Raw genomic sequence first — 14410 nt, forward strand, 5'->3', positions numbered from 1 at the left:
ATTATAATAAATTTTAATTATTGTAATTGAGGCATGTGCCTCTATAAAAACTGATGCCTGTCAATCAATATATAGATAACTTTTCATTGTGTCCCATGTGTTGTGGTGAAAGTTATTTCCTGGCCTCAGCCTACATACTGCTAACAAATTTAGAGTCCAAAGGCATATCATATAGCAAATAAATTGTTATTTGCACTAATACTGCTATGGATCAAGTTTTTAATTAATTGAATCACTGTGCCACTGCAGAAGATAGATTACACAACCTAAGACAAGGGCAGCGCTCTGATGCTGATATACAGTGGAATTTTGATGCCGGGTGACTGACACCACATGGAACCTCACCACCCAGCAGAGTTAGTTTTGAAGAGAATTATCAGAACTGGTGAAGGATGAGCTTGCCGCCAGAGTTGAGACCCCTGATAATTTGGAGGACTTTATTCAGCTATGTATCCAAAGAGAATTTATGTCTCTATTGTGGGGGCTCAGCATATTATGCCATCAACTGTCCTAACAAATTCCAGAAGACTATGTCCCTTACAAATGTCAAGATAGTAACTAACCCTGATGTTTCTTATCAGTCTGGTTCTGTCATGCCGACTATTCCATCAATAACGCAATAGAGTTGCTTCTGGGAACAACCATTTAACAACCAGTTAAGTTAACTCAGGGAATACTTGGATCCAAATTTAAAGAAAGATTTCATTTGACCTTCTTCATCCCCAGCTGGGGCACCTTTATTGTTCATAGAGAAGAAAGATTCAAACTTGCGGTCAGGTATTGATTACAGGCAACTAAATAAAATTACTATTAAAAATTGCTACCCTCTCCTACTAATCCCAGAATTGTTGGAAAGACTTCATTCTGCCAAAATTTTTACCAAACTGGATCTAAGAAAAGCCTATAATTTTATACGGATTCACCCAAGGGATGAGTGGAAGACTAGCTTTAGAACTAGATATGGACATTTGCAAGTCTCCTGCCACCTTTCTGCATTTCATTAATGATGTGTTGCAAGATCTGTTGGATCAGTTTGTTGTTTCTTACATTGATAATATTCTTATATTCTTTAACAGCTTGGAGGAACATGGCAGGCATGTCTGGCTCGTCTTCGAACATCTTCAAGAGTAACTTGAGCAAGCCTCGCTCATCTCGAGTAACTGCCTTCTCCTCCAAGCCTGCTCGGGGGGCGGCGGGGGTGAGCGGCAGGTGGCAGAAGGTAGCGGGGGGGGGGGGAGAGGGAGATATCTCTCACTCTCCCCCGCCACCCCCTGCTACCCCCCCAAGCACGCTCGGAGGAGAAGGCAGTTACTCGAGATGAGCGAGGCTCGCTCGAGTAACTCACCTTACCGAGTGTGCTCGCTCATCTCTACTCTTTAATATCAAACTGGAAAATGTGAGTTTAAACAAACCTGGATATAATTTCTTGGATACATCATCTCCCTAGATGGTCTGAGTGTGGATCCTAGTAAAATCAAAGCTGCGGTTGATTGGCCCACTCGCAAAAATTTAAAAGATGTTCAACATCTTATAGAATTAGCAAATTTTTACTGAATATTCATAAAAGACTTTTTAAAAATCATCTTACCTATCACCACGCTCACAAAGAAAACTAAAGCATATTCATGGTCTTCAGAGGAACAGGATGTGTTTAAAAAAACTAAAGAATCTTTTCATTTCTGCACCAGTACTGGTCCACCCAAATCTGGAATTACCTTTTGTTGTTGATTGAAGTAGGTGCCTCCGACTCAGATGTGGGAGCTATCTTGTCTCAGTGAGTCGGAGATAAAATGGAGCTGCATCTATGTGCATTTTTGTCTCATACTTTGTCACCACAGAAAGAGACTATGAAATTTGAGACAAGGTTGCCTTCTACAAATGGAAACATATTTTGTAAGGAGCCATTCATCCTGTACAGCTAAGATTTCATTAGCAAGACAAGCACAAAGGGCCTTATTTTTCTCCAGGTTCAATTTTATAATTTCCTATCGGCCTGGTTCAAAAAATGGCAAGGCAAATGCTTTGTCCAGAATTTTTGCTGAACTGGAGGAGGAGTCTAATACAAACTGTGCTATTCTGTCCTCTAAAAATGTCCTGGGTATTCTTGACTTAAAAGAGTTCTTAACAAAATTCAAAGATGAGTATGAAAATGACTCTTTCCTCAATCATCCTTCTGAGGACATGGATCTCTCTTACAAAAAGGGGCTTTGGGTGCAGGAAAACAGATTGTATGTTCCAGATTCTGTTCAAATCGAAATCCATAAACTTGTCCATGATTCTAAACTTGCAGGCTATCTCAGGGTCACGATATCTCTTGAACTATTGCTTCATTCATTTTGGTGTCCTACTTGCAAGAACAATGTGAAAAACTATGACATCAAACGTGCACAAAACTAGACACCACAACCTCCCCCTTTGGGACTTTTTCAACCTCTTCCAGTTCCATCCAGGCTTTGGGGATCAATATCAATGGATTTTATTGTGGATCTGCCTTCCTTCAAAAAAATGACTGCCCTCTTTGTTGTAGTGGACCGACTCAATAAAATGGCCCATTTTATTCCCTTCGAAGGGATTCCCACAGCTGAACAAACTACAGAATTAATGATTAATTAGATACGTAGGCTACATGGGATAACATAGTTTCTGATAGAGGTGCTTAGTGTACATCAAGATTCTGTATGGCCCTAGGGATTATTATTAATTTGTCTTCTACCTTCCATCTCAAGTCCAATGATCAGACTGAAAGGACTAACTAGACTCTGGAGCAATACCTCTGCTGTTTTATTTCCCATCACCAGGATGAATTTGTCTACATCAGCTCGAAACATAGTTCTACAGCTCAAAGCACATTTTATGCTAACTTTGGCTTACATCCAGTATTTATTCCAGACCTTCCTTGTACTACTGCTTTTACTCAGAGGCTGACAATGTTACAGGAAGTCTAGAAGAAAGTAATAGAAGTACTACAAGAGGCCCAAGAAAAGTACAAAAAAGCAGCAAAGTCTCTCATACCTTTTAGGTGGGAGATAAAGTGTGGTTATCTACAAAAATCTTAAAACACTCTCCAAAGTTTGCTTAAAAGGTGTTCTATTTGAATAGCTTTAGCAGTGACACATGGAACACTGGATGAATTGTCAGGGAGTTTCAAACCAGTAAAGGTCCAAGGTGAGGAGGATTACCTTGATGACCTGAATCGCTGTGCCACTGCAGAAGATATATTACATGACCTAATACAAGGGCAGCGCTCTGATGCTGATATACAGTGGAATTTTGACGCTGGGTGACTGTCACCACATGGAACCTCACCGCCCAGCAGAGTTAGTTTTGAAGAGAATTGACAAAATCCTGGATTATACCAGGGTCATAGAGGAGTTCCACCACAGATACCCAGGAAAGCTGGCTCCTGGAAGGTCTGGTGGCCATCGTGGAAGGAGGGGATTGATGTCAGGAGTTGAACTCCTTCCAACCGGGCGGTATCTTCCCCTGGTGAGCTATTCAAGCTGCTGGGCAGCTCCCCTGCCTAACCTTGTCCAGTTTCTTGCTTCCGCAACCCAGCTCCTGATTGCATCACTCTGTTTTGTTAATTGCTCACAATATCTAATATCCTGTCCCTCACTCAGTGCATGATTATTATGCTCCCAGCCAGTACTCAAGCTTTCCCACCAGCTGCTCCTCCATACTGCTAGCCTGACATACCTACCTATACACCGACCTCTGGCTTACCTGACTATGCTACATGCCTGCTCCCTTTGTACCGCAACTGATATCTACCCATGTACTGACCTCTGGCTTTCCTGACTACGCCAATCCAGAATGCTACAGAATTTGTATTTTGATGCCTATATACACCCTTGTAACCATTTTTATTGTAACCATTGATCTGTTGTATTTCAGATTTTTTTTAAATGAAGTAATGTTAAAAAATAACTTTTATTTGAAAATGTCTTACCCTGATATGTATACAGTTCCCATGTATAGCTATGTCTCCATGGTCAGGTCTATATGAAAATTTTGTGAGTAATCTGATCCTGCAGTTGTGTCTCTTCCTTCCACCTCTCCACTCTTCTTGCAAACCTACATACAGTCTATGGTTTCTTAGATGTATTTATAGGGGCACATTTATCTAAGACCAGTGTTTATACACCAATTTTAGATAAGTACTGCTGGAGTGAGATACGTCAAATTTATTAAAAGGCTCAAATTAGTTTTAGCCTACTGATGATGTCATAGTCACAATAGTCTATGCCAGGTAAAGCCTATTGTAGATTTCTGCCAGAATTTTTTCCAGTTTTGGCTGTGCTCCTCCCTCTATGGCCCACTGACTCTATATAAAAATGGCAAGAACTTTGGGAAAATACCCCAAATTCTGAAGTAACCACCTTTATATGAATTACCTTTATTGGTGTCTATTTCCCATGGTGACTTGAAGACCAGTATTTAATATAGAGACCACCAGAGTTGTAGTTAAGCTTTCTTTCACTAGGGGCAACGCTTCAGTCTGTTACCTTGAGTCAAAGCTCCTTGTCTAAGGAGCAGCTACATTTCTGAAGACCATAGTAGTCGTTAACCAGTGGCATATGGTATCCACATGAGTGGTTTACATCAGTATAACACTTTGCTGAGCCATGGTTGTCCTGTGTTCCAACACTATCATACTTTAAGAGTATTAAAGGGAAATATCCAAGTAAGAAAAAAATTTTGAAAGCAGCTTAGAATAGTGGCAAAACCAAGGACATGTGACTACAGCAGCCAATCATCAGCTTACTTCAGCTGGTGATGAACTACAGTACTTACTCATCGTATTATTATTATTTTGACACTATGGCTACTGCAACAGGAAGCAGAGAGCGGCGGGGGATTGAGTAAGGTAAGTATGCTTCTTTCATGTTTTGTCCCCCATTCTAAGCTGCTTTCAAAACTTTTTTCTTGCCTGTATAACACCTTTAATATCAAGTTAAAAATGTCAGACCTTATGTAAGCAAACATTCCCATTTTACCATTAATTATAAACCCTTTAATGAGTTCTGGAGCATACTTCACTAGTTGAATCATAGTACTGACTTATTATGCTGTTAGGTTTAATACAGATTGCTCAAAGGCATTAACTTAATTTAGACAATCACTAGTATCTACCAAATGCCCAATACAGTGAGGTCCTTATGTTTTATTACACACATTAATCCTATTCTAAATTAATACTGTACAAATTATCTATTGCAAAGAACACATTTAGATTAGTATCCAGCCCACAAACGCTTTTTTTCTCTTGCATCTGTCTCTTAATATTAAACATGTGTTTATAGAATCAATACAGTAGCTTCCGGCTCTGATCTGCATGAAAAAAATCTTTGCCCCCTTAGGGATTATTTTTCTTTTAGTCCTGTAAGACCAGGAGCTAATTACAACATGCCCAATAGTGCATAATGGAAAATGCCCAAAGCTATTACAATTATTTCAAAAAGGGGGCAGCAATTATGTTAAACTGTACACTAGTCAATTGTCAATGAAGAATAATGCTGTGAATTGTATAAAATATTTGGCGCTGATATTCCTGGTTGTGTGAAGTTATTACTGAAGTAAATAATTCATTTTTTAATATTGTGTAGCGCAGCAATCATACTCTATAAATCCATTCATGCCCTCTAAACACATTAAAAACTTACAGCATTACAGAATCCTGTCAATAATGCAGCCAGTGAAATGTGACTAAAATGGACCCACTGGGCCTACAGTGTTGTCAGAACATTACGGCGCTCATTGCTGAGCTGGCGATTGATTAATATGAGCACAAAGGCAATGGTGAATGAAATGCACAGTAATAGCCTTTCTTCACACATATAAATCTAGAGTATTACCTTCATATACAGATTCTGGTCTCAAATGTCAAGTAAAGCTGAATCCAAGAAATGATTTTTATCTTTATTCCTTTCAACGTGACCAATGAGTTTCAAGGGGTTGTTTGAGATTTTTTTTTTAAATGTCCCCAATGGATAAAACATAATAAAGAGTTAATATTCACCTCTCTGTTTTCCCCATAAGTCCTCCATTAGTAACTTCCGGTTTTCTTGCTGACGTAATATTTACAGGCTGCAGTCATCCTATGTATGGAATGTCACGGGCTGCTGCAGCGTATGCTAGAGCTCAGCAATCGGTCATCTCGAACACAGGCTGCAGCCACTTGTAAACACTACATCACAGTGGAAATCCAGGGATGCCGGTGTGGGGCTTATGGGGAGCAGGGAGAGGTGAGTATCAGCTCTTTATTATGTTTTAGCGATAAAGGGCCTGTTTTTACAAAACAAATTAGTTCAGACAACCCCTTTAACTATACCAGTATAACATACAATGGCATGCGTAGGGTCTTCATGGCAAAGATCAAGATGGGCCCTCAATTATGGAGTCAGGCTTTCCCACCCAGGATGACAGGGCGTGGTTGTTCGTATTTTCCCTCTATATCCTTTTCATAACCTTTGGGTAAAATCCCCTTAGCTGTACCAGTATCACATACAATATCATGCATAGAGTCTTCATGGCAAAGACCAAAATGGTCCTTCAATTATGGAGCCAGGCTTTCCCACCCAGGATAGCAGGGCATGGTTGTTCGTATTTTCTCTCTATATCCTTTCCACCACATCTGCGTATAAAGCAATTTGCCTAGGGAAAGAGTTCTGTACAGATTCTCATCAACCATTGGCAAACGATACAAGTCTAAGGATGGCTGGGTCCTTCTGTCCAAGGGTCCCATAATAGATATATGATCTGACTCTAGTATTTATTGCTTTTGTCACTTACCAACTGGCCATTTTTATTATGTTCTGTTTCAATAAAACTTTACTTAACTGTTTAGGTTGCCCTTTCACAGTGGTGACTTGAATTAAAAAATATAATTTTTATTTTGAACTTTTTAAAAATGCACATATAGGGGCACAACACATAAAACAACAAAAACAAAAAAAGTAAGTAAGGGGCGTGGTAAATACCATCCAACCACACCGTCACTAAAGATGGGCATCCAATTGTGCTGTGTGTGTGGGTGTTTGTGTGATCTGGTCACCGGCGACCACAAAGTTTTTTTGTCCTGCTTAAAGCCGGTAATGTATGAGGCAGGGGTATATTGGTACTTGGGGTTTGTAAGATAATCCCCAGTTGTTTTGGTCTTTTTTATTTATAAAGCCCACACACCGTAGATGGATGCAATTTTTAGTGATTTGAACGTTCGTTTCTTCACAATTCTTTTTTGCCCCCCCCCCCCTTTTTTTTCAAAGGAGGGTAGAGGTACCTGACCAATTCCTAAATGGATAGTCGGAATTGGCCTTGGCCGTAGGGATCATCTCCCGAGGTTGCTAGATATGTATGATGCCAACCTCCAGAGAGAGTCTCCCGGTTAGTATAGGACGGCCTCGCCTCTATATATATTAAGATATTCGTTTCTTTATCAATTGGTCTATTGGTGACCTCATGATATCACCTATACTGTCTCTACTCAATCCCGATTTATAATGCTCCTGATGATCCACGAGAATTGAAGTGGTGAAACGCGTCGAGCAATTAAATACGAGAATCAGCATACTAAAAAGGGAAATTCGAATACGCTTGGGTCAAGTATTTACACTACGACCCTTATCTATAGAGGCGAGGCCGTCCTATACTAACCGGGAGACTCTCTCTGGAGGTTGGCATCATACATATCTAGCAACCTCGGGAGATGATCCCTACGGCCAAGGCCAATTCCGACTATCCATTTAGGAATTGGTCAGGTACCTCTACCCTCCTTTGAAAAAAAAGGGGGGGGGGGCAAAAAAGAATTGTGAAGAAACGAACGTTCAAATCACTAAAAATTGCATCCATCTACGGTGTGTGGGCTTTATAAATAAAAAAGACCAAAACAACTGGGGATTATCTTACAAACCCCAAGTACCAATATACCCCTGCCTCATACATTACCGGCTTTAAGCAGGACAAAAAAACTTTGTGGTCGCCGGTGACCAGATCACACAAACACCCACACACACAGCACAATTGGATGCCCATCTTTAGTGACGGTGTGGTTGGATGGTATTTACCACGCCCCTTACTTACTTTTTTTGTTTTTGTTGTTTTATGTGTTGTGCCCCTATATGTGCATTTTTAAAAAGTTCAAAATAAAAATTATATTTTTTAATTCAAGTCACCACTGTGAAAGGGCTACTCAAGTTAAATTTGGAGACTTTTTGCTCTGCCTACTCTGTGAAATATTGTTGGCTCTGTGCTCGAATGGCAGGATTTCTATCCCAAAGCATTAGCACGACACAATGGATGTCAGACGCTGATACGGTTTTTTCAGAAACAGATTATACATCTAATTCCAACTTTTCAATTGAGGCCACCTTCAAAGAACTCACTCGCACCTACCGTGAATACGTCAGGGGGTGGTGGGAAATCAAGGGTCTCTCTAAATACGAGGAACACAAAATCGTTCCTAGGGGACTAAGAAACAACACACTTCCTCCCCCTAGGTGTAGGAACCCTGACTTCCTTAAAAAATGGGAAAATGAGATTACAGAGTCCTCATTACGACTTATTAAACTTCTAATTGATGAAGAACAAGTCACCCTCACCAAAAGTAAAAAATTATTAGAGGAATCTATTGAGAGATCGAAAAAATTCTCATCAGACCCTGAGTATTCTAATCTTGAAAAAAATCTTCAGGATAACATTGCAAAGTACACCCAAAATATCAAAGACAGAAAACATGCGCTATTTACCCGTGACCTGACTGATTTCCGGGAGAATCGGGCATATATCAGTACGGGCAGACAATCCGGTGCCGAGCCAAGCTCCTCAGAAACCGAGCAATCGGATAACGAAAAATCTAGAATACAACGTAGACAGCGACCACCGAGAGTGGGGCGTGATCAGGGGAGACGGAGAGGTCAGGGACGTACTAGGTCCCAATCACAACATCCCTCAGAATTTCCAATATCACAATATTTTTTGAGGGATCGCCGGAACCCCCTAGACAACTACTGACGGCACCCGACAGTCCAGACGAACCCGACAACGATAAAATGCAGGTCATCAATATATCTAAACACCAACTTACCCATCACGAAATCCGGGTCTTGGAGAGGGGGCTGTCCTTTGTCCCGACGACCCGCTATGAGCCGTTCGTCTGGACAAAGGACATCTCCCTCTTCATGAGAAAGCTCAGATGGAGGAAATATCATGCGATCCAGGATCGCAAATTGGCCAACGAACTAGGTGTACCAGTCTCTGATATTCCCGCAATTAGGGACCTCCAAAGTTTGGAGGAAGACTCATCTGGACCAATTCCATACACTGATTGCAGGCCAACAAATAGATCCCATCCCCCTGCAATGAGTTGTCCAGAATTGGATATCTTTGAGAATTTGGTCCTAAGGGATATAAAAAAGATTCAAACCTCCAATATCAAAAATTATAACATGAGCATAAACGAAAAGAAGGCCCTGAAGGCTCTAGAAAAGAACGAGGACATCATTATTAAACCGTCTGATAAAGGCGGCAATGTGGTTATATTAGACAGAGACAGCTACATCAAAATGTGCACCGACATTCTTGATGATGTAACCACATATGCTGTTTTGGAGGAGGACCCCACAGACAAATTCAAACAAGTATTAGACCAAATTCTCATGACCGCCAAAGAATCGAGACTCATCAATGAACGCGAGCTGAAATTCATGACTGTAGACACACCTAGACTGGCCACCTTCTACACCTTGCCAAAGATACACAAGGGGACGCACCCCCTAAAAGGACGCCCTATTGTTTCTGGCATTGATAACCTAACACAGAATGCCAGCAAGTATCTAGACAAGGTCCTGAGACCATTTGTGTCATCGCTTCCGTCATTTGCGCAGGACACTATGGATGTCCTGCGTCAAATTGAGGGAATAGTGGTGGGTCCGGAGACAATGATAGCGAGCCTCAACGTTGAAGCCCTGTACAGCTCAATCCCGCATAACATAGGACTAAAAGCCACCTCACATTTCCTAACTCAAAGAGGCCGACATTTACAACAGCATAGTGAGTTCATATTGGAACTATTGAGCTTCATCTTAACACACAACTACTTCCTCTTCAACCGGAAATTTTTCCACCAGCTCAGGGGCACCGCGATGGGGACATCTTGTGCCCCCACCTACGCAAATTTGCTCCTGGGCTGGTGGGAAGAGAAAATCGTCTTTTCCAGCGACATGCCATGGTCCACACATATCCTCACATGGATTAGATATATTGATGACATCTTAATACTGTGGACCGGCACTAAACGGCTTTTCGAAGAGTTTGTAATGTGGCTCAATGATAACAATCTAAACTTACGATTTACAGCTGCAATAGACAAGAATACGATGACATTTCTGGATATCATTATCAAAATCGAAGCAGACGGCAAACTCACGAGCGATTTATATCGTAAAGAAACCTCTACCAATAGCCTCTTAGCCTGGGACAGTTACCACCCTTTCCCCCTACGACGAGGCATCCCTAAAGGCCAGTTCCTAAGGGCAAGACGCAACTGTTCCAACGACAACTGCTTCAACAAGGAATGTGACAAACTCCACAATAGGTTTCGACAATGTAAATACCCTATTGAAATTCTAAACACAGCTGAACAACATGCCCGCATTTGCAACAGGAGTTCTCTCCTTATCCCAAAACAGCGACCAGATAACAAAAACGTAATTAGAATTATTGGCACCTACGACACTGGACACCAGGAAATCTTCAACATCCTTAAGTCCTATTGGGAAATTCTTCAGAAAGATGATGATATCAAACAGCATATCTCCGATCTCCCTAAAATCACCTATAGACGTGGCCGGAATATTCGCGACCACGTGGTGAAAAGTCATCTGAAACCAACCACCTCTTGTAAGAACTGGCTCACACGCTCAATCCCAAATGGGACCTTTAAATGTTCCAAATGTCTGGCATGCAAATATATTCTGAAAGGCAACTCCTTTACCGCGAATGCTACAGGCAAACAGTATGAAATACGTGATTTCATCAATTGCCTGTCAACCAATGTAGTATATTTGATCACATGCAGCTGTAAAAAACAGTATATCGGAAAAACGCGTCAACAACTGCGACGGAGAATACTGGGTCATATTGGCAATATAGGGAGGAAAGAGATCACCTCCGTAGCAACCCATGTGTGGGAACACCATAATGGAAATGCTGAATGCTTGGCTTTCCAAGGGATTGAAGCAATTAGATCGGATGGTAGAGGCGGCAACCCTGACAGCCTGCTACTTCGTAAAGAGGCCAATTGGATTTTCCGGTGCGGAACCACACAACCAGTTGGCCTAAATGAAATTCTGTCATTTAATTGCTTCATCTAACAGATAACCTTCTAGTACCTTTTCTGTTTTTGGGCCTAAGAACTATAATTCTGAATCAACCTCCATCCATGGTCGTCATGCGACACTATAAATAAGACCACAAGTGATGGTCCATCATTCACCCTTACCAAATCTTACGGTTTTACCATATTATCCGCCGCTATCTTTATGTTTTGGATCAAGATCGTATTATACTTACCTTAAATTTCTGGGTCACAAATATAAAACTAACTAAATGAATCCTGTAATATCTATTACTGTATTATCAAAGAGGACCTATTAAATACAAACACCCAACACGGGGTCTTTTCCCATGGAGCATCAGCAATAAAAAGAAAAAACCTTGTTGACAAACATCTTTATTTACACACTTCAAACTCTGGATAATATAGTGAATATTGTGAAGTCCATCACTCGCCCTGAACATACTGATCCTATTATCCCTCACGGACCCGTCCGACTATTCTTGGTCTTTTCGGGGTATCCATCACGGATCAGATGCATTCTTTGCATCTCACCGTGAGCGCCCGTAGGTCGCCACACCCCCCCATCGATAACGCTATGACAGCACGCCAATTAGAGTCCTGAGAAACGGCCCCACACTGAGCCGCTTGTCCCGATGATGCGGCACGCATGGTGACGTCACTACGCGTTACATCGTGACGTCACGTCACCAGGACGTGAGGTCTCGCTGCTATGAGACGCAGATGCGTCCCACGAGACGCCGCGCGTCATGACGTCCCCCCACGTCTCTGCAGCGCTGTGCGTCGGGGGGCGGTATGTAGGACGCGATCCACGGCCCACCTGAGTGCACGGACCTATACGAGCGCCGCGACTGATAATAACAGACCCAGTCCGGCCCTGTGTCCGCTACACTGCGCAATACACATGCCTGATGTTACGGAGGGAGGTTGGATCCAGCGTCGCTCAGGTTGTCATGGCACCACGACACACGTCACGGGAGTACACACCCCCTGACGTTAAGCCGGACTCGGATTGGCCAGCAAATACCGAGGAGGCGGGGACAAAATAATGAGCCCCCTCTGATCTTTCCTATAGACCACATCAGTAGAGGCATAGCCCGCGCCGATCGTCACACTGGGGGCTCCTTTCCACTGGCGAGATAGTTGTGCGTTTTCAGTGCGATGCGAGAGTGCGGGCTCTCGGGGGAAGGTCCTGCACGTGTGGTTCTGTGACAGCCTTTCCATTGGCGATGTTTGGGGGCAGGCTGCGATGCGAGGATTAAAAATCGCAGCAGGGGGATTGTTTCAGCGTTTTTTTCTCTCGCACACACAGCGTAATGGCAGGGCGGATGTCGCGTCGCATCGCAGCGCAATCGCAAACTTGCGGTTTTGCGGCGATGCGGTGCGATCTTGGCATTGCGATTTTCTCGCAGCGATTATCGCCGTCGCCAGTGGAGAGGAGCCCTGAGGGACGATCGTTTCCACAACATCAGAGGACCCACACTCCAGTAACCATTGAGGACTCCTGATCCAGTGCTGGGTTTACATGGAGTCTAATAATAACAAATGAGCCCTTCCCATCCACATGATGTGTACACAAGGGGGCGTAGTCTATCTTGATAGGTGGACAAATTGATCACACCCTCTTGAAGGAGGGCACTGCACTATATAAGGCAAGCACCTTGCATCCAGAGCTCATTCCCTAGCCTACCATCTGGGCTATGGACACCAACTTTTGTTATTTTCATCTTGTATCCACCCTTTTCTTCTGTCAATTCTGACACTCTGGGAAAAGAAACTCGGGCGGGTTCTGTTAGATAAGCTCCTACACGTAACAGGCTAGTAAATCACTAGTCTGTTTATGTGATAGCTAAAGAAGCAGCAGATTGGTGAACGGGGTGTTCTCTATAGAGAAGCAGGGGGCTAGTGCTTCTCTCCTTTTCCTCACCTGGGGATATGTGTCCTGAATAAGCACAGGCACAAAAACCCTTGCGATACCGGCTTAGCGTCCCAGTATGCATATTGCATAGGACGAACCGGCTATCCAATCTCTGGACAGAGACGGATTGCTCCAATACTACTTTACTCACAGCATAATACTGGATCCCTATGGTATGTTTCTGTGAGTAGTAGCAGCTTGAACATTCCCGTATCAGTCCTGAACACCCCACGCCAGACATTCGCATTCAAGGCTGATTTGGGTCATTAGGATACGCTATCTCTGGCAAATCTCAAATTATTGCTTTTGTCAATAAGAGAAATTTGAGTATCGAACTTTCTACCCAGGCTAGACCCGATCCTTTGAGAAACCTGCTGCATGAACAGGCCCTCCAAAAATTAAGATATTCGTTTCTTTATCAATTGGTCTATTGGTGACCTCATGATATCACCTATACTGTCTCTACTCAATCCCGATTTATAATGCTCCTGATGATCCACGAGAATTGAAGTGGTGAAACGCGTCGAGCAATTAAATACGAGAATCAGCATACTAAAAAGGGAAATTCGAATACGCTTGGGTCAAGTATTTACACTATGACCCTTATCTATAGAGGCGAGGCCATCCTATACTAACCGGGAGACTCTCTCTGGAGGTTGGCATCATACATATCTAGCAACCTCGGGAGATGATCCCTACGGCCAAGGCCAATTCCGACTCTCCATTTAGGAATTGGTCAGGTACCTCTACCCTCCTTTGAAAAAAAAGGGGGGGGGGCAAAAAAGAATTGTGAAGAAACGAACGTTCAAATCACTAAAAATTGCATCCATCTACGGTGTGTGGGCTTTATAAATAAAAAAGACCAAAACAACTGGGGATTATCTTACAAACCCCAAGTACCAATATACCCCTGCCTCATACATTACCGGCTTTAAGCAGGACAAAAAAACTTTGTGGTCGCCGGTGACCAGATCACACAAACACCCACACACACAGCACAATTGGATGCCCATCTTTAGTGACGGTGTGGTTGGATGGTATTTACCACGCCCCTTACTTACTTTTTTTGTTTTTGTTGTTTTATGTGTTGTGCCCCTATATGTGCATTTTTAAAAAGTTCAAAATAAAAATTATATTTT

The sequence above is a fragment of the Eleutherodactylus coqui genome, chromosome 2 (genome assembly GCF_035609145.1).
Source record: "Eleutherodactylus coqui strain aEleCoq1 chromosome 2, aEleCoq1.hap1, whole genome shotgun sequence".
NCBI classification, from domain to species: Eukaryota; Metazoa; Chordata; class Amphibia; order Anura; family Eleutherodactylidae; genus Eleutherodactylus; species Eleutherodactylus coqui.